The 20,233-nt window shown below is 33.0% G+C and overlaps 1 long non-coding RNA gene across 1 annotated transcript in view; it reads right to left on the reverse strand.

The window, feature by feature from the left end:
* Positions 1-20,233, reverse strand: part of LOC142326919 (uncharacterized) — a 110,486-nt gene that overhangs the window by 25,962 nt on the left and 64,291 nt on the right. The window contains exons 3-4 of the long non-coding RNA XR_012756879.1: positions 17,914-18,098; positions 11,270-11,372 (exon numbers count right to left, since the gene is read on the reverse strand). This is a non-coding gene — a long non-coding RNA (uncharacterized LOC142326919). The remainder of the gene's footprint in view (positions 1-11,269; positions 11,373-17,913; positions 18,099-20,233) is intronic.

Here is a 20,233-nt window from a genome sequence, read left to right on the forward strand (position 1 = left end):
GATCGGTTGAAAAAGCACATCAGTGGTCGACACATAATTAACATTTTTAATCTTAAAAATTCTTTATAGAATACACAAATAAATTTCTGAAAACAAGGGGAAGAAAAAAAATAGTTGCAACATCTGAAAAACCTTCAGTTTGACGACCGAACCGAGCACACTAACTTGCTCTGTCTCTTTAAACAGTTGAAGCATGGCGGTCAACTATTGAGTATTAAAATAATCATTATTATTATTGTTATAAAAATAGATTTTGGTCCAGCAACGTCGTTTTCACCCGATTCTAGTTTTCAATCTTTATTTTATCAAACAATAATATTTTACTTAATTTAAAATATGCGCTTTGTTTAAACGTTTTTAAAATTAAATTCGCTCACTAAACACAACTTGCAATCTTGCAGATGGAATTTCCTGAAAATATTTTCCATTTTATAAAATAGTCCCGTATTTTGGATCAGATTATTTTGCCACCCGACAAAACGTTATCCCTACATCCTGCAAAATCATATTATTTTGTATTTTACTTCTTTAAAAATCAGAAACTACGGTTCCTGTATTCAATATAAAATACTTAATTTGAAACTGTGCGCGCGCGCACGCGTAATAGTCCAACACTACGAGATCATTTATAAGTTGTTACATTTTACCTGATACAATTGTTCTAACAAGTCGGTATATTTTTATTTCAACATAAAATTAAATGACACAGGATCGTTGACGAGCTTAATCTACGAGATCATTTATAAGTTGTTACATTTTACCTGATACAATTGTTCTAACAAGTCGGTATATTTTTATTTCAACATAAAATTAAATGACACAGGATCGTTGACGAGCTTAATCTACTACAAACTCACTTGAAGACAATGTTAGTTCTCACTGTGGATATAAAATTATATTCCGTTTAAATTCTAAACCGTGCCTCCTAAAATTAAAAAAACTTACACAAATTGGAAAAAGTGAAATTAAGACGAATACGGTCATTTAGAAATTTCTGATAGGGAAATAACGAAAAATTTTATTTTGGAAATAAGTAGGCGTTATATTTCAAAGACATGATTTTTAAAATGCGTTCATCTCGTCTTCTTTTTCTCCTCCGACCTGTTCTACCCTCATAAGGTGCATCCATACTTATATCCGTAAGGTTGCATCTTCCTCTTATAGAAAACCATGATACGTACAAGCTACTAGTGATGCAGATAGTTTCACTAGCACTCGCAATTCGTTTTCATTTAGTCTTAATTATAATGCGCGGATATATGAACCGTAACATCGATCTTTTTTTCATCGCTCGCTAGGGGAAGAAGATTCAGGTATAAGGGTAGACATACCTTACCTTTGTATTCCTTGCTATACAATAACTTTTTTCTGTCCACGGGGAATCGTTTCGATGTCACTCGTACTACTTCTAGTTCATTTCCCGATGATTTTTTATCCTCCCTATCTTATAAATCATGTCTCACAAACGTTTCGAGTTCCCGTATATACTTTTATTTTCTCTGCATCCACTAAAAAAATCTTTCATTATTTCTGTCTTCGGCAGACATATACAGGGTTCGCAGTAGTCGGAAGCAGTAAAAAAGTAAATTAGCCATTTTTTTAACATTTTCTTTTTAATTCTGATACTTTCCTACGGCAACAAAACAGTAAAAACTTAACGAACACACGCTTCCACGATTAATTTCGAATTTAGACCGAATTCGTGTTAAAGTTTTACGGGATTATAAACCCCGGGGACTGTTGCACCTCATATCGCGCCACCGTTAGGCGCTGAGGGGAGGACAGCTTAAATTTAACAATTTCAAGAAAATAAGAAATATATAGAAATTAATCGTTCCCATAAAAATTTCATTAATTTGGGGAAAAATTAAACAAAATAATTTTTTTATACCGATAACAGATTTTTCTTTATCGTTCTGAAAAGAATATATTCAAAGAGGCGTTCCACTAAAAAACTGATAATTCTTTACTACTGAAATTTAGATTTTAAAAACTTTGAAGAGATGTATAAACAGTACTTATTACATATTTCAGTAATAAGTAATTCGTACACCTGTAAAATACATTTACCATTAGCATATGACCTAGATGATTTAACGTTTTGAATATGTCCTTCGTTTAATTATTAACAAATAAGTGTGCTTAGAAGTAATAAAAAGATACATACGTAAAGGATATATATATATATATATAATTATATAGACCGGGTAGGAAAGCGGGATGTAGTTCTTAATTATGTAGGCTCTTAGGATCAATCCTCCTATCTGCGGATTAGTTATTTAATGTTGCTTATAGTGCAGTGTACAAGCTCTCCACAATACGACGTTAGCCGCAAATGAATTCGAAATAATGTTTTTTTTTTTTTTGTTTTTTTTTATGAGATATACGAAGAAAATCGTTCCAAGTACAGTACATGTTACTTTAAGACAGCGTTAGTTTTTATTTTATTATTCGCATGTATAGATTTATTACATCTTGGATTTAAGTTGTAATAAGACCGCTTTGACGGTCGACTTGAAATTTCGGTTAGCCACCTTACAGTTCACACAGCTCAATATAAATATTGATATTTATTATTTCGTACATTCGTCTGGTAATCTCAATACTTCAACATCGAAAACCTGCTTCATTCCGTCATCATCCCATCCAAGAGAAGATTTATTTACAACGATCATAATCGCAGAAGGGATACCGCAGTTAGAAAGCCTACATTCCGGGAAATTAACATATTCATAATAAAATACTACGAATTAACTCTTTTCAAACAAATGGGTAAACTGTAAATCAAATTCAACACAATATAACTACAAATAAAACTAAATTATTTTGTATAAAAGGTTATATTCAACAATGAAATTAATTTTTTAAAAATCAAAATTTTAACGACACGAATAATATTAAAAACTCTTTTCACTATATTATACAAAAAAGGAAAATATTGTTGTTAAAATTTTCAACTAATAGAAATTTATATTACAATTACTTAATTTGTTCGTGGAAATGTAATTTCAAACATCTTAAACATAAAGAAAATGTTGGTAAGTATTGCTATATCATTCGTCATCACACGCGAATAGAAGAAAAAAACTGTAATGAACCGTGCCAAATAATAATAGAGCTTATCAGTTCGTGGGAATAGATGGTTTGGCATACTAATACATTTTATTGCAAGTGAGATCGCCCCCCTCCTGTTTGAGAAACTTAACCAGATGAAGGAGACGGAGAGAATTAATGCTTAAACGTTGAAGAGGACACGGATGAAAATAGCTACGGCACGTACGGAACACGTGCTCAGACCAGTGAACTGAACTTCTTCTCGTCGTGTAACTTCAGTCGGTGTTACGAAAGCGCGTGCGGCCGTCTAAAGAAACGGGAAGAGCGAGAGCTATATAATGGTGGCTGTGATACGCAGGTACCGATATACTCGTATGCATCCGGTTCATTTCATTTCACCGCACTCAAAAAGAATGATGAGATTAATATTATTTTGATCTCAATATATATGTTTATTTTACGCAAATAGAAAATGAAGGACGCGAACTTTGTAATGTTAATAGCGTTTTGTAATAATATCTCAAGACAAAAAACTCCTTTATAATTAATTTTTTTGCGAAACCCAATATTAAGGTCGGCGTAATTTACCATTGTCTAGCGTCTTATAGTTTACCACATTTATTTTAATGTTTTTTTAAAAATTTCCTTATTTTTTAGTTAGCTTAACTATAGTTTAAAAAAAAAATCGGGTATCTACAGCCGTATTATTAAATTCTTTGATTTTAATAGGCCTTTAAAATTAAAAGGTCAGGACCCGGTCGTGTCAATAACCCTTAATCTGCTAAGCTTTATGAACAAAAAGAAGATTAAACAGAACGCTGGCAAAAACTTCAAAATCCAAATCGTTTTACGCTAAAGGGCTTCTTCATTTTTTTATAGGAACTGCTTGCTCCTTTCCTTACAAGTTACAAAAACTTTTTTTAAAAAATAAGTCCCATCCATTAGCAGATTTTATATATATATTTTTTTCTTTTCTTTTTTTAACCTCCGGGATCACCGTTAGGTAATGCTTCAGAGAATGAGATGATGATTTGTAGCGTGTGTGAAAATTCCATGCCTGACCAGGGTAACGAACCCAGGACCTCCGGATGAAAGGCCGAGTCACTACCACTCGCGCCACGGAGGCCGGCCATATTATATATATATATATATATATATTTTTTTTCTGTTTAGCCTCCGGGAATCACCGTCACGTATTACTTTAAAGGATGATATGTACGAGTGTAAATGAAGAGCAGTCTTGTACAGTCTTAAAACTGTACCATGACCTAAGAGATGTGTGATTAATTGAAACCCAACCACCAAGAACACCGGTATCCACAATCCAGTATTCAAATCCGTATAAAAGTAACTGCCTATACTAGGATTTCAACATTGGAACTCTCGACTTCGAAATCAGCTGATTTGCGAAGACGCATTCACCACTAGACCAACCCGGTGGGTTCAGATTAGAGATATAGCATTAGAAATCAATTCCTGCAACCTTTATTGTTTTTATTTGTAGAAATAATAGTAATTAAAAATTAATAAGGAGTTTGAAAATACTTCAGGTTAAATTAAGGTACTTAAAGAGCTATAAAAAACCATAAGATTATACTCGTTAGGGTAGATTCGTATTTTAGCTTTTAAGAATTAAAAAAAAATGAAATAGTTTATTCGTTAAAACAAAACCAAACGGCAAGAATTTATCGAAATAATGCTGTAATAATTTTTGTTTTAATATTTACGGATAATTAATTTTTCTTATCGTATATCCGATAGGTATAAAAGCCTTATTCGACAATCGATAGTAATTTCCAAATCTATTTTCCGAAGCGGTATAGATGAGAATAAGTAAACAAAACGCGGTAGGATGTCGGAATGTAACCTTCAATGAACAGGTTATTGTAGTCCTCTCAATGCATATTTTCGTTCAGAAGATTACGTCTTAACTTGTATCCCTCAATTTTTCAACGGATAACACGATTACTAAAGCGGTTATTATTTTACGATCAAAACTTTACGACGTAAAAATATTACTGAATGTATATCTGCGGACATAAGGTGAATCTACGAGCTTCATAGAAACCTTTGTAATCATTCAACAATGCACAAGTATATCCTCCTCTGAAGATCGTTTAGCAACGACATAACTTAGGGGATTGTAATATAGAATTTTCTTATAGTAAATAAATTACAATATAAAATGAACACTCATTAATTACAGGTACGTAACGCAAGGACTTCAAATTTTGTAATCGATCAATTTAATTACAGCAAAAGCAGACTATAGTCTGAAAGGTAAACTTAAGTCTGTATCAATAAGAACCAATAATAGCGCTTACAAATGGTAGAAACGTTAACAGAAATACAAAGAACTAGCTATTCCCTATTAAGAACAAACTATTATGATAATGAAATATTGTTATTCTTGATATAAGTTTATAAGTTAATAATAAACAAATTTGGCCAATATTGATGAAATAAATATTGGCCAAATTCAATTTCTATAAGCAGTAAGCATCAAGAAACTGTCACAAAATTCAAAAACTTTCATAAGCAAACACAGGAAATTTAATCGTTTTCATTTCTGTATTATCAAATATTCCCCCAAAATTGATCTCATTTCATTAAATTGAAATGCCCCACTGTGAAATAATTCGTAGAAAATTTTGAAATCCGATTTAGTTTCGCGCCGAATTTTAGTTATAATATCGTTAAAATTATAGGTAAAATGTTTTGGCATAACGCAATGAAGAAATGCAATTTTCTCAGTGAAAGAAAATTTGGCTGATGGTGAGGGAAACGGAAAAAAAGAATTATCAAAAATTTGTTAATAAAAATAATATTACGTAAACCGCTGCAATGGATTGAGCAACATATTAGACGTGTTAAAATGCATGTCGGCTACTACAGCAGGTATAATACTAAAGCTTCTTTACAAACTGAATGTGTAGTGAGAAGTGAAACCTAAATTAAAAAGTGGAATAACACACACACACAATAAAGATAATATACGTATATATTACATTTTTTTGCTTAATATAACTAGAGTTTTAAGTAATCTTCAAGCCTAATTTTCTCAGCTTATTTAAACTAACAGTAAATTTAAAATTACAAAGGATTAAGTAAAATTAAATGAAACGCTATGATAAATTTAAAAAAAAAAAAAAAATAGTCTGCAATACTTAAAAGAAATGCTTCCAACGACTAAATTTATTCACATAAATGTGATTTATATATTTTTATCAAAAATACAATAATTAAAAAAACAAGTTTCAATAGTATAGAAAAATATAAATTCATTTTAAGCGATTAAAATATATTTCAACAGTAGTGTCATTTGTTGATTACCTCGTCATTTACATAAAATAATTATCGATACTACTGTGTTGAAATAAATAAATAGTAATAGGAATCCCGATAAAAGGTTGTACGTGTAGAAATATAGCGTGAAGAAAGCAACGACAAAAAAGCAAGATCGTTATGATATTTACAGTAATTCTTCGAATAATATTAAATTGAAGGAGGTTTTGTTCATAGGATAAAATAACTGACGCAGTAACATCTTCAGTTATTCCAACATCTTCATAATTAACTACTTCATTATCTTACTGTCTTTGCTGGTTTAGATGATGTAACTATTTAATAAAGTTAATAAATTCTTTATAATTGAAAGATCTATTAGACATATCCAACAAATATTTCAGGTAATAACTTTCTAAATTATTCATAATAATTTTATTAATATAGGTTATTTGACATTTTTTGGGAACGAATCGATTATTATATCAACTTTTCATGTTTACATTAGGTGTATAATACAGACAGAGATAAACCGTGATCAACGCTTGCGGTTTCGTATTGCAGCATCCTAGCATTGTGAATCGATTATGCTCATCTGTGACAGACGCAGACGGTCGAGATTCTTAGCAGTTTTAATCAAAATAGACTTTTTCCATCATAATCCTTTTTAAATTCCATCGTTACGTGAATTATGAATTATGTCCGTACTGGTGTTATGAAAAGAGTTTTCAATTAAAAAATAAATAAGCGTTATCTTCACTAATATCCGAAATAACATTTATAGATTACTACCGCATTGAAATCGACCGTTGGAAAAAATTAATTAAACGACTGATAAGTATACTTCGTTCTAAGATTAAGAAAATTATCTTTTGTATAATCTGTCAACGAAGTAAAGAAACGTTAAAATTACATTACTAAGAAAAATAGTACGAAGAAGTAAAACGGACTACTTTTATATGTATTTTCTCCAGTTTATGTTTTTTTTTTGTAAAAAAAAAAAAGAATACAAATTACCTTAATCAAAGAAAGACTGACGTTGTTAAAAAGCTTCTTTTTTTAAAGGAACGCTTCAGTTACAGTTTTTGAAACTGATATATTTCATAAGACGAACATTTATTGTAAAAAATCGGGTGGGGCTGTGTCGGGGCGCACGGCCGTTGGTTTAACGTGAAACGTTACAGACCTTGGATGAAGTTCCTCCGAGCTACAGCGACCAACTTATCCGTAACGTTAAATGAGAGAGCGAGCCATCATCGTATTTGTTTTGAACAGAACTGAAAGTCTCGAATGGAAAATTTTAGTTTCTTCATTTGGTCAACTCTACAGATAAATTGGTCGGTGTGTATGTCAGCGAGTCACTCGCTTTTAATGTATTGGATTGAGTTAAAAACGAGACACTGATTGTGTACTAAATTTAATTCTAACGTAAAACAGACACTAAATGGGAAATGGTATTTATTTCGACTAATATTCGACAATTTTTTTCAACACTGGTTTGTGATATGAGAAGTAAGAGACATAAAGCATAATAAGCAGCGGTAGAGTTGCTCGCGCCGTCGGTTTCGTTCACTGAGCGAGCAGTGCACGCTTTGCGACGCCCTCGAAACGGTTTCGCTCGCTCGGCGCCGGACATTGTGGTACCTGTGCGTGGCCCATAACCTCCCCTTGCCAACGACATGCAAAATTTATATTTCCGGCTGGCTTTTGCGCGGGCTGAGGCTGACATATTGAATTTTTATACTTTTTTACATGTATACTTTAATTTTTTACACGTAAATATTGTTCAAAATACAATTATTATTATTTAAATCAATTTATCTCGACAAACTCTAAACACAAACACACCAATCACCGCGCTATCATGTCTAAGTTGTGAGCTACACTGAATGGAAATGAGCGAGAACACCAGTTTTTGCTAATCTGCGCTGTGCCCCCTCACCACCAACCTCTCGACGGTGATGCGAGTCTTATCGGCGAGCTGAACATGTAAGTTATAAAATGACACCGCATTTACGTCTCTGGGGCTAATAGTTAGGGATTTAAGGCAGGATGATATAGATAGACCTTTCCGTTACGCTGCGAATTTCTGTTCTGGTACCCGTATGTTTCGGTGTGATTTTAAAGACGTTTCACGTCAAAAAACAGGTTCATGATTTCTTAGTTTTATCTACCGTAATAGTGCCAAACGCATTTGAAATGTGATTATGAAGAAGTCTCGTACAAGAACCGAAAAAAGTGAAGGATGCGATTCTTTTCAGTAAACGGAAATAAATTAGCGGACGAAGCAACCGGTCGATAGTGCATCTAAGGACGATTAGAAAACAAGATATCAGTCAACAAGAAGACAGAAGAAAGAGACCGGTTTCTCCGAGGAAAACGTGCTAAAAGCAGAAATTAATCGGCGAAACACACACGCACGCGTGGTACGGTTAAGTGTTGTATGACTTACTAAAAAAATCAATTGCTGTAACTGATAGACTAAATTACTATAATAGTTTAACCGGCCGGATAAGTTCGTCAGACTGACTCGAGTCTAGGACGACTGTCAGCCGTTCAAAGGATGACAGCTCTGACCTTCAAACAAAAGTATCATGGCAATTAATTATACTTCGCCAGTATTGAATTCGTTATTTCTGTTCGGTACTTTAATAGATCGCTGTAATTTTTCGTTACGTAAAGTATAAAATAAACGTATAACAATTATAAGTGTTAAATATTTTAAATTATTGTTTCTTAACTGTAAGACGCGACATAATTCCTATTCTGACATAACATTCAAAAATCCCAACTGATGTATCATAAAATGCGAGGAAATTAATTCATCAACTCTTCAAGTACCGGATTAGTTCAAGGATGGACATGGCATTTGCCGGACCATTCGAGTTTCGTAGCGTTTTATTTTCTACTACAATGATCTGCAAATACGATCGGTAACTGCTGTTAATAAACGTTCGCTATCAGAGTTACGAGGACACACAGCAGACACGAGTTCATATCGTCGAGTAGTTAAATACGAATAGGAGAAGAAACGGTCGATCGTGTAAAAGTACACTAGAAGTGGACGCTCCAAAGTTATAATGTAGAAGAGGCTACCCGCACTTAATTCTATATTTGAAAAATATTTACAGCGCTTTTGAACGTCCCGCGAATTCTACCGTTTTTTTTCCTTTTGAACACTTTTACAGATATTCCACGGACTACACACCGCAGCTCTTATTTTTTTACGGGCACATCGGATGCACGAAAAACGGGATATGCTATGTCATCGAACCGAAGTGGTGACTAGTGAAGCGTCGTACACGGTTCAGCAGATAGTTTTCATTACGCATTTTCTACTCCAACAGAATCTCCATAAAAGTCTACTCGGTTAGTTTTCATAAGGTCGAGTAGGTCAGTGTTGCAAATGACTTGTCCTTCTCTGATCTTCTGTTTTATTATTCCGACAAAATAGTAAAATTAAGTGTTTTTTAAAACGCTACGCTAACGTAAATTTAATACTTTCTAGCAAACCTACTCGAGCAACGACGAAATCCAATTAATAACACGGGGATTTACTAACCTCGATAAAAAAAGTCGACAATACTTAAAACTCATGTAGCTAACCGATTATGTGTCGTGGAAAAAAAACGATTACACGAACAAATATTATCCAAGTAAATATTAGTTAAAACAAAGATGCGAACAGAAGGAAAAAATAAGTTATTTCACAGCGACAATGAATATAATTAAAAGAATTATGAATCATTCAGCCACTGGTTCCATATAGCATCACTGATCTTGCTCGTGGACTTATACGCGCTTAGGCAGACCTTCACTCAGATAAATTATATGTAGGGTACACGCTCGACCGCAATGGTACATGAATACGAACACGTAAACACAACGTAGGATAACACAATTCAGTACTCATTGTAATAAAAACACAATAAATACAATTGTGACCGATTAAAATGTAATTTATATACGACGTTCATCTTGCAAAAAGAGTAACATCATTTTTACATCCTTATTGTTACTTTTAAATGTTTTTTTTTTTTTTTTTTTTTTTTTATAACATCCGGTGAAATCAACAATTTAAAAAGAATTCGTTTTGTATTTACGAAGGGTTACTGTTGCCGGCCAATTAATTAATCTACCCGTTATATTTAATTATAAATTTTTTATAAAAAACGTAAAACACGTACAGATTCTCAATTATTTTTGAATAACCTTCACGAAATTGGCCGATGCAACAGTAGAAACTTCAATATAATTTTTGTTGACAATAGAATTCAGCACAATAATATCACTGTAAGAAGAAATTCAGTCAATATTTATGCAATGTTTTACAATATAACGAATTTTTAATCGGCTGCATACTTTTAAAACACAATAAAATTAAAAAGTTTTGTCTGTACCAGAATACGCTTTTAAAGGTTTTCTGAATTTCATTAAAAATCGAAGTAAATAGGCCTTTTATCTTAATTAGTGTCTGTTCACGCATCAAGAAAGTACCGCTGAACAGATCTTAAAGAACCTACCCGCGATGCATAGTTATGCACGGGAAGAATGCAGTCTTAACGCAATTAACATCTTTCATAGAAAAAAAGTGTTTTCTGTTTATACGGTCGCTTACAGTCCTCCAGCAGAAGCTTTTTTGTGATTTAATCGCTGAAGATAGTTTTAGGAAAACATTTCAAATAACGATTAAAGAAAATTACAATTCAGAAAATATTTTGAAAAGATTACTTTCTGAAACTTTAACTGAGAAACGATACCCGGTAGAATGCCGGGTAATTAAGTAAATACTTTATTCTATATCTATTATATTGTAATAATACTGTACTACTTCACACGTTTAAAACAACGAGGTAAATATTTTAGAAATGTAAGCTCTTATGTTAACAAAAATTTTTTACAGTTATTATTAATACAAAATTTTATATACCTTATGTTAATCGGTCTCCATCGACGTCGCACGAATATCTACGAGATCACATCAAATAAATTTCTGGCGCCCACAAAACATTATATTTTTAACAGTTAGCCATCTGAAAAACAATAACATTGATAATAGTATTCACAGAATTTCATATGTAATTAAAATTAAAAATAAACACAAAAAAATTTTTATTAACGATTTGACGTTTCCTCATAATATAAATTATTATTTATATTATAATATAAATTATTATTTATATTATAATATATTATTTATTATATATTTCAAATAATTTACTAGTCCCTTAGTTACAATAATTTCACGCATTTTTTTTTAACACAAAAAAATTTTTATTAACGATTTGACGTTTCCTCATAATATAAATTATTATTTATATTATAATATAAATTACTATTTATATTATAATATATTATTTATTATATATTTCAAATAATTTACTAGTCCCTTAGTTACAATAATTTCACGCATTTTTTTTTAGTCACCACAACAATAACAATTTTTATAAAGGTCGCTCATTACAAATTTTTCAGACAGACCGGAATCGAACCCATTCGGAATACGTTATCGCCCGTTCTATCGACTCGATCATCATGTATCAAACAGATAGCGAAATCAAAAACCAGAAATACGTTAATTTAATTTTCTTTTATAGCGTATCTGATGAGGTATTCAAAACGTATTATAAAAATAAAAACTGCCAAGCGTTTCTCGTAAACGGCTTATCTCCGTATTTAATGAAACTCGCAGGTATTTTATTCTTGACTCGTAATAAAATGTAACATTTCAAAAATATTCTGGACAGATCCCATTGCGGCCCAGAAATTACTTACCACAGTTTTCTAGCTTGAATGTCACGTTAATAAAATCAATACATCTTATCGTCCTTATCAATTATCAGTATTTCTCGTGACCCGGTTCTGCATGGGATCTGATACTGTCGATTTGTTCTCTTATATGCGATACATCCGAATGAAACTTTACAGCATCATCCTACATAATTAAACAAAAACAGGTATAACCATTTACTTCCTCCCGACGAACAGTAAATAGAAATTATAATCGAGAAAATGTATCTTCCACTTATCTAATCAATTACCACCCCGAATCAACTGTTCGTACGAATCTAAAAAGTATCTGAAAGAATTAAAAATATATATCTAAAAGTATCGTGTGCGAATCTAAACTCGGATTCAAGCTAGCCCGATCTACCGAATTCTGGGATGTGTGATCATCGATCGAATTAGTAGTTTTTTTTAGTGTTGCCGGCACGAAACGATTAAAAGTGTAAATAATTCTTTAAATACTAAAAAAGTTTTAAAAACTCATTAACCAATGACTTAATCCATTTATAAAGAGAAAACTGGCAGGAAATAGCACCTAGTTGTTTTCAATGAACGATTATTTTAAGGAAAATTTCGAGCCCTCATCTCAGTCGCTTTTTAAAAAATCTATTTTAAATTCAAATTTCAGCTAGTGGATTTTCATAGAATATAAAAAGCAAAATAATAAATAATTAAAATTAAGAAACCTACAAAAATGATGATGTTAACACACATTAAATATGATCAATAAAATTCACAATGACAACAAAATAAACAGACGTAAAGCACAAAAGAATAACCTTATAAAAAATGTCCAGAATAAAACTTTATTTTATATAACTTTATTTTATTTAACTTATTTTATATAACAGGAAAACTTAGTACTTTTCCTTACTCTGGATGTTACAGTAGCGCTGCTTGTTAAATTAATCTTTAAGGAAACAAAGTGAAAACCGTTTTGTCGTGACTATTAGTGTTCACTACGAAGTTATTTCCATAATTTTCCTTGTAAGCGGTTTTTTGTTAGTAGCAATTTGGAACTCTAAATATTAAAAAAAGTGTTGATTCCGTTAAATAAAATACTATACGATAAATTAATTCTAGGCCTTTTAACTAGTCTGTTATGCGTTGTAAGCAGATGTTTTGTAGGGGACCTGCCACGGAAACAGTGCCTCCAGAAAATGACGTCCTCAAGAACAAATGATATTCAATGCTGAACTTACAATTATTATAAGGATAATAAGCATTCAAAGTAACGCTTAAATCGATTACGCTCGTGTTTCAGAAATAATATATTTAAAAATAAAAACACATGTAAATCCACTATACTGTACAAGATTTCAGTCTGAAAGATCAGTGTCCCAATCTCGGTCCGAATTCCCATTTTTAACACGATAAAAAATGCATCTCGCATCCGCAAAAACGCATGGGGATCGGTCTGGATTAGTTAGCAGAAATAAAAAATAAATTAACATAAAAAGATGTCTGACATAAAGAAACCTTACATATGATTTATAATAAAATTTCACACAGACTTTGCACCTACGTGAAAATTAATTTTTATCAAATTTGTTACAAATTGTTAAATTTGTAACTAAAATTTAACTTTTTAATTTGTAACTGAAATTTAATTTTTTAGTTTGTAACGCAAATTTAATTTTTTAGTTTGTGTGCTAACAAACTTTTTGCGTTGACTTATCACAAAAATTCAACTGTAGTGTTTGTTTTGTGACATTTGTTTGCAGCCAATTATTGGAAAAAAACATTTAAATACAGCTGAAAAATGTTAACACGAATTTTTGAATGAGTAAGTTATTTTAATATAAAGAAGATGAAGAAAAATTAAACGATCGTCGATAGGATTTCTACCCCGAAACGAATATACGGGCTTCGGAAATACGAAGACTATAGAATTCTTGGAAATCAGTATTAGTTTTTTCAATTGTCATATACCCACCGTTATCGTAAAAAAAATATATCGTACTGTATTTATGAAATATCAAATTATTTCAAATTTTTAAAAACGAATATTCAAATCATACTTATTAACTTAATTCATTACATGAAGTCTCTTTCTCTCATTAAGTCAAAATTATCTATTCATACAGACAATAAGATTTTTCAAACTTGCTTGAATTATTATCTTTACCATTTTTTTCAATAAATTAACGTTACTAATAGTGTGTAAATAGGTATACTGCCTCACTACCGATTCGCCATATTGATGACGTCACTTCCCGTCCCATAAGTGAGAGGAAAAGAATCTACCCGCATAAAAGTTTATTTAGAACCTCATTCACATAATGATTCAAATAAATGTACGTGAAATGATAAAGACAGTTAATAGTACATGTAAATATAAAAATAGTTACTTTGGAAAATAATAAATATTAGTTTGAGGGCTAACGTTTACATCCCCAAAATATACTCTCGATCATATGGCTATTCGGTTAACCGGAAATTTAGTTATGTCTTTGGAAGGATATGACTAATTTTACAAATTTTAACGGGGTATTTGTTATAGGTTATAGAAGATTATGAAAATAGTTAGTTGTCTTGTATTTAGGTTTATTAACAATACAATAATAATACATATACTGTAATTTGATAAGGGATAAGTTTCCGATTACGTTTTTTTATAGAATCGAACAATAAACATTTTCAAGGTCGACCGGAGGCGTTGTGGGGGATAAGATGGCTTGCTTTTTCTTCATTAAATTACTTATCTTGAACTGAACGCATGTACAGCACAATATGGCGCAACAACCTTCACTGAAAAAATTAATGCAGACATTGTCGAGCTATATTACGACCACAAGTGTTGGTGAATTGCAAATTGAAAATATATGATGTATTGAGGAAAAAACTAAATACAAGACTATTTACTATTCTTTGTACAATTCAGTATGAAGGGGAAGAAGTACGTAAAGTATTTCTTCCGAAAATATACGCCGAACGGTTGGAAAATGACGATGACATAGTTGGTGATGATAAAATTGGTCTTAAAGGATAGTGTAAAGAAAATCAACAATATACTTTTCGAATAAACTCAACCGTATGTGAAGATAATATAAAGAAATAGTCCTTTTCAGGACTACAACACATTTACACATACATACAAACACAAAACAAAAACGCCCTAAATCCCTTCGTACAGTAATGTACAACTGTTGTTTTTTAATAATAGTTATTCGCATTGTAAAACGTTCCAAGGCCTCACATAATCTGATATTGGATTCGTCCAATGTCAAATTGTTACGAATAGTGAGGAGTGTTGTAATACATTTATCTTTTTAAATTAGGCTTTACACTTTGTGCACGAGCAGACGGCTACAACAGCTGATGTGCTACCAATCTGAAATATTACATTAACATTTAAAGTATTAAAAATAGTTACGAAGACAGCACTCTGAAGGAATTTTCAAGATGGACTGCGACATTTTCAATAATCAATTCGCACGAGCACAAGTATTTGGGTAACCCATGTTCACAAGAGTTGAATTACTTACAATCAATTGCATGACTCATTACAATGAACAGTGGGTAGTGACAAGCATCATAAAACAATGTATGCAAATGTATGGTACAATCAACTTCAATTCGTTGACAGATTCTGTAAAAGACTTCTCGATCACAATTATAATTTCAAATTTGATCATATTTTGCATAAAAACAACATATCCTTGTATTCATTCAATGCACTGTTCGTCTTCTCAATTATATTGGAGTTAATGTAACTTTTCCTCTAATAATATATCAATATTATAGTCGCTACCAACAACCCAATTGATTAAGTCCAAAAACTTGGCTTCGGTATCTTCAATGCGTGTGTACGATATGGTATACTATACAATGTGGTATTGAGTACAGTTTCTATCACCACAATTAACGAATTGGGAAATAAACTTGATAGGATATCCTTTAGATGGGTCATATTTATGATTGGGCCACACGGTAAGAAAGACACCATGTTGACACTTCAATCGTATCAGCTTGAATGATAGTCTGCTACATATTATGTAGCAGACATAATATTGGTGTTGGTAATATACTTTACTAACACCAATACGTCTACACATTCTGTCTATAGCATCAATCGTTAAAACGTCTAAATCCGTTATGAAATTCATCGTAGGAGCGTTGTAATTGAAAATTACTCTAACCGTATTGAAATAATCAATGTCCACATTTATGCTTGAAGCGTGTGGAAACGCTATAGATATATATATATATATATCTGTCGTTAAACGATGACTTAAATTAAACATTAGATCCCATTTATATCTAATCGGTTACATTTCCACACCGCCCTAGAGGTAGTAACAGCATCGCGTTAAGATTTCTTTTACATGAGTGAAATCTCTCTCCACAAGGCTTGCTATAAAAAAAGTCGTACTTTTTTATTTTCTTCTTTTTGTTTGGCATTTCTCTATTGTTTTTTCTTTTTTTTAATTTTCCTTTAAAACATTTTTAGAGGAACAATGGACTCAAACAATAGTGAAGTGTTTTCTTGATGAAGTTGTTACAATGTAGTAAATTGTTTAAGTTATTTTTTTCATTCACCAACAACATTTCACGCACAACTCATTGAAAGGAAAGTAAAAACCATTCTTGGCCAATTCTTCCTTGTTGTACACATTTGTTTTCAAACGTTCGTAACTATCCGCTTCCCAGATCCAACGGCTTTTTACGTAACTAACCATTCCATATAGAAACATCGAGTTTTTAACACACATATTCCACTTGCATAGAGGTTGTAGAACGGACAACATACGATGTAATTCGAACTCGGCTTCGGTGCGTCTTCTGGTATTATTCGAACAGCGTTATGAAATTGATGAAGGAAATCGACATTCTCCGGTCTATTGCTGTATATTTTAGCGAAATATGAACACAACGTCTTCATAATCTCTTTACTGTATACAGCCTCAAGTAATCTCAATCGATTATGTGAAAATTTCTCTCCAAGCAAGTAGCCATCTGTCGGTATTTCGATTTTAATTCAGACCTCGAGTACGGTAAACGAAAATGAAGAATCATATAGAATCCTTCATAGGCGACAGCATGTTCTTTAACGATAAACTCGCCAGAAACTAAACCGATGTAAATAGTAATAGCAGTAGTCATGAGTCCATTTTACCCACGTTTGGTATTAACGAGACAGTAATGAAATTTGTCTCGGTTGTCGCCTGTCACTAGTAACAGGTGAATCCATGCGTGCGACCCCGATGCTCGATTACACGAACTGGATAAAGACGAACTTCGTTTATGCTAATTTTTTGGTTCTGTCGCTCGAACCAATCGATATCTGTCACTTTTACAAGATAATCGATACCGGTCTTATCTAGTTCCCCTCATGTTCAACATAACCAGACTGACGGTAGTTATGGCAGATGGTCAAAAACTGACCATAGGAAGCATTTTTTATCACGAGTTTTTTATATTCATGACCGCTTTTTTCTTTTGAATTCGAGGGAGGAATTCGATGTATGAACTCTGCCGTATAGTGGGCGGTACTCAAAAATGCTCAAGGCAACATGATTAACCTTGCTCAATACCTACCCACTACCGTTCCGAATAAACAGTCATTGATTTTTTGTTCAAGGTAATCTACATTAATAACAGTTTTCGTTTTACGATGTAAATTAATGTTGTTTAGAAACCTCCGATGTCTCTTCCATCCTAACTGTCTTTGATATCTTTACGTTGACTATTAATACTTGTGAAAATAAAATATTTACTACACACGAATATATTTTTTTAAAGTGGAAAAAATAAACTACAAAAAAAATATTTTTATGTACCCACCATTTAACCTTACCACCTAAGCGCAAAGCCTCCATCTTCAGGTGGTCTTGTACGGATGTTTTGTGCTGATGGAGAACTACTAGAATATCAATACAATGAAATTCCTCTAAATCCCATCGAAGGAGGACTATGTTATTGTTGATGGCACGGACATTTCACGGAGATGACCTTTTTTTAATATGCAACTGAAACATACGAAAAAATAAAAAAATATTTAAAAATACTATGGCACAGGTTACAGCAGCATGTAAGAAATAAAACACAACATTATTATTAAATAAATATTATGTTCTTACTTTTTAAGTATCTCGTACTTTCGGTACGGTTAGTAGCTGATTATACAGTCAACTATCTGAAAACAAAAAGAGAAATACAAGGGTTATTTTTTTCAAGATCCTATCGGTCGCGAAATAAAAACCCGCGCAAAATTAGGATGAACTTTTGCGCATATGTGTTGCGCAGCGTCGCTAGTAAGCCCATCAATCACGCCGCGTTACTTCGTTTAGTTCTGAACACGCAGCTAGCACGTAAACATGTCTACAACAATAGCATCTCCCGCCAAGTGTGAAGTGCGTGCGGTAATTCAATTTCTTCAGGCTGAAGGGTGTAATGCAGCTGAAATTCATCGACGAATAAGTAATGTGTACGGTGAAACTTCAATGAGTGACAGCAAAGTGCGACAATGGTACAGGAACTTTAAAGCAGGACGTACAGACCATCACAAAACAATGAGAATGGACGCCTTCCTAACGTTTCTCCAGCCCTAACACAATGAAGATTTTTTGAACAAAATTGTCACAGGGGGCGAGACATGGGTCCATTTTGAAACTGAAGAAACAAAAGAACAATCCAAACAGTGGATGCATCTCATTCTCCCAGTTAACCAAAGAAGTTCAAGCGAACCTTCTCCAACAGAAAGTGTATGGCTACTGTGTTCTGGGACCGGTATGGAGTTCTCTTGGTGGAATTCATGGAACGTGGCACGACCATCACTGCAGCCTCATACTGCGTGACTCTTCAACGTCTACGAAGAGCAATTCAGAATAAGCGAAGGAATGTTGTCATCAGGCATTGTCTTTCTCCATGACAATGCTCGGCCGCACACTGCAGCTATAACAAAGAAGCTCCTGCAGCATTTTCGTTGGGAAGTGTTTGATCACCCACCGTAAGCCCGGACTTGGCTCCATCCGATTTTCACCTCTGCTCATATGAAACACTGGCTAGAAGGACAAAATTTTGGCAGACATCGAGCTGCAGACCAGCGTAGAAACTTGGCTGAAAACAAAGGCGGCTCCATTCTATGACGAGGGTATTGGAAAGTTGGTACCACGCTACGACAAATATCTAAATCGGAGTAGTGACTACGTAGAGAAATAGCGTAACTATGCAAGTACTTGTTACAAATAAATATTTTTATTTTCACTATGGTTTTAATTTTGTGACCGATCAGACCTTGAAAAAATAACCCTCGTGCATTTCTATTCAATTTGAGTAGTAATAAAATATGGAGAATTTATATGAATATAACACTTTCTGCGTGCACGCATAAATTAAAATCGAATAATTTAGGTTATAATATAAAACATCCAGTTATATCCTATATTTAATTTATGTACATTATTATAGGTTTAGTGTTTCACAATTTGGTTGGAGGTGGTAAGTGGAAAGAGGTGGGAAGGTATTGTGTTATAAAGGGGAAGATGGTCAAGGGGAATGGAAATGGTTGGATCAGTTAGGTTGGATTGTGATAGGTTGGGTAGAGTTAAGTAGAGTTAACCCACGGGTTGGTCTAGTGGTTAACGCGTATATAATTCAGCTTTGTTCCGCAGCAAATACCGTAACGTACAGCAATAACAGTTCTACTTGTACCACCCACCGGGTTGGTCTAGTGGTTAACGCGTCTTCCCAAATCAGCTGATTTGGGAGTCGAGAGTTACAGCGTTCAAGTCCTAGTAAAGCCAGTTATTTTTACACGGATTTGAATCCTAGATCGTGGATACCGGTGTTCTTTGGTGGTTGGGTTTCAATTAATAACACATCTCAGGAATGGTCGAACTGAGAATGTACAAGACTACACTTCATTTACACTCATACATATCATCCTCATACATCCTCTGAAGAATTATCTAAACGGTAGTTACCGGAGGCTAAACAGGAAAAAGAAAGAAAAGTTCCACTTGTACCAAACCACCGGATTGGTCTAGTGGTTAACGCGTCTTCCCAAATCAGCTGATTTGGAAGTCGAGAGTTACAGCGTTCAAGTCCTAGTAAAGCCAGTTATTTTTACACGGATTTGAATACTAGATCGTGGGTACCGGTG

Source organism: Lycorma delicatula, chromosome 1 (assembly GCF_047948215.1).
Source record: "Lycorma delicatula isolate Av1 chromosome 1, ASM4794821v1, whole genome shotgun sequence".
NCBI lineage: Eukaryota > Metazoa > Arthropoda > Insecta > Hemiptera > Fulgoridae > Lycorma > Lycorma delicatula.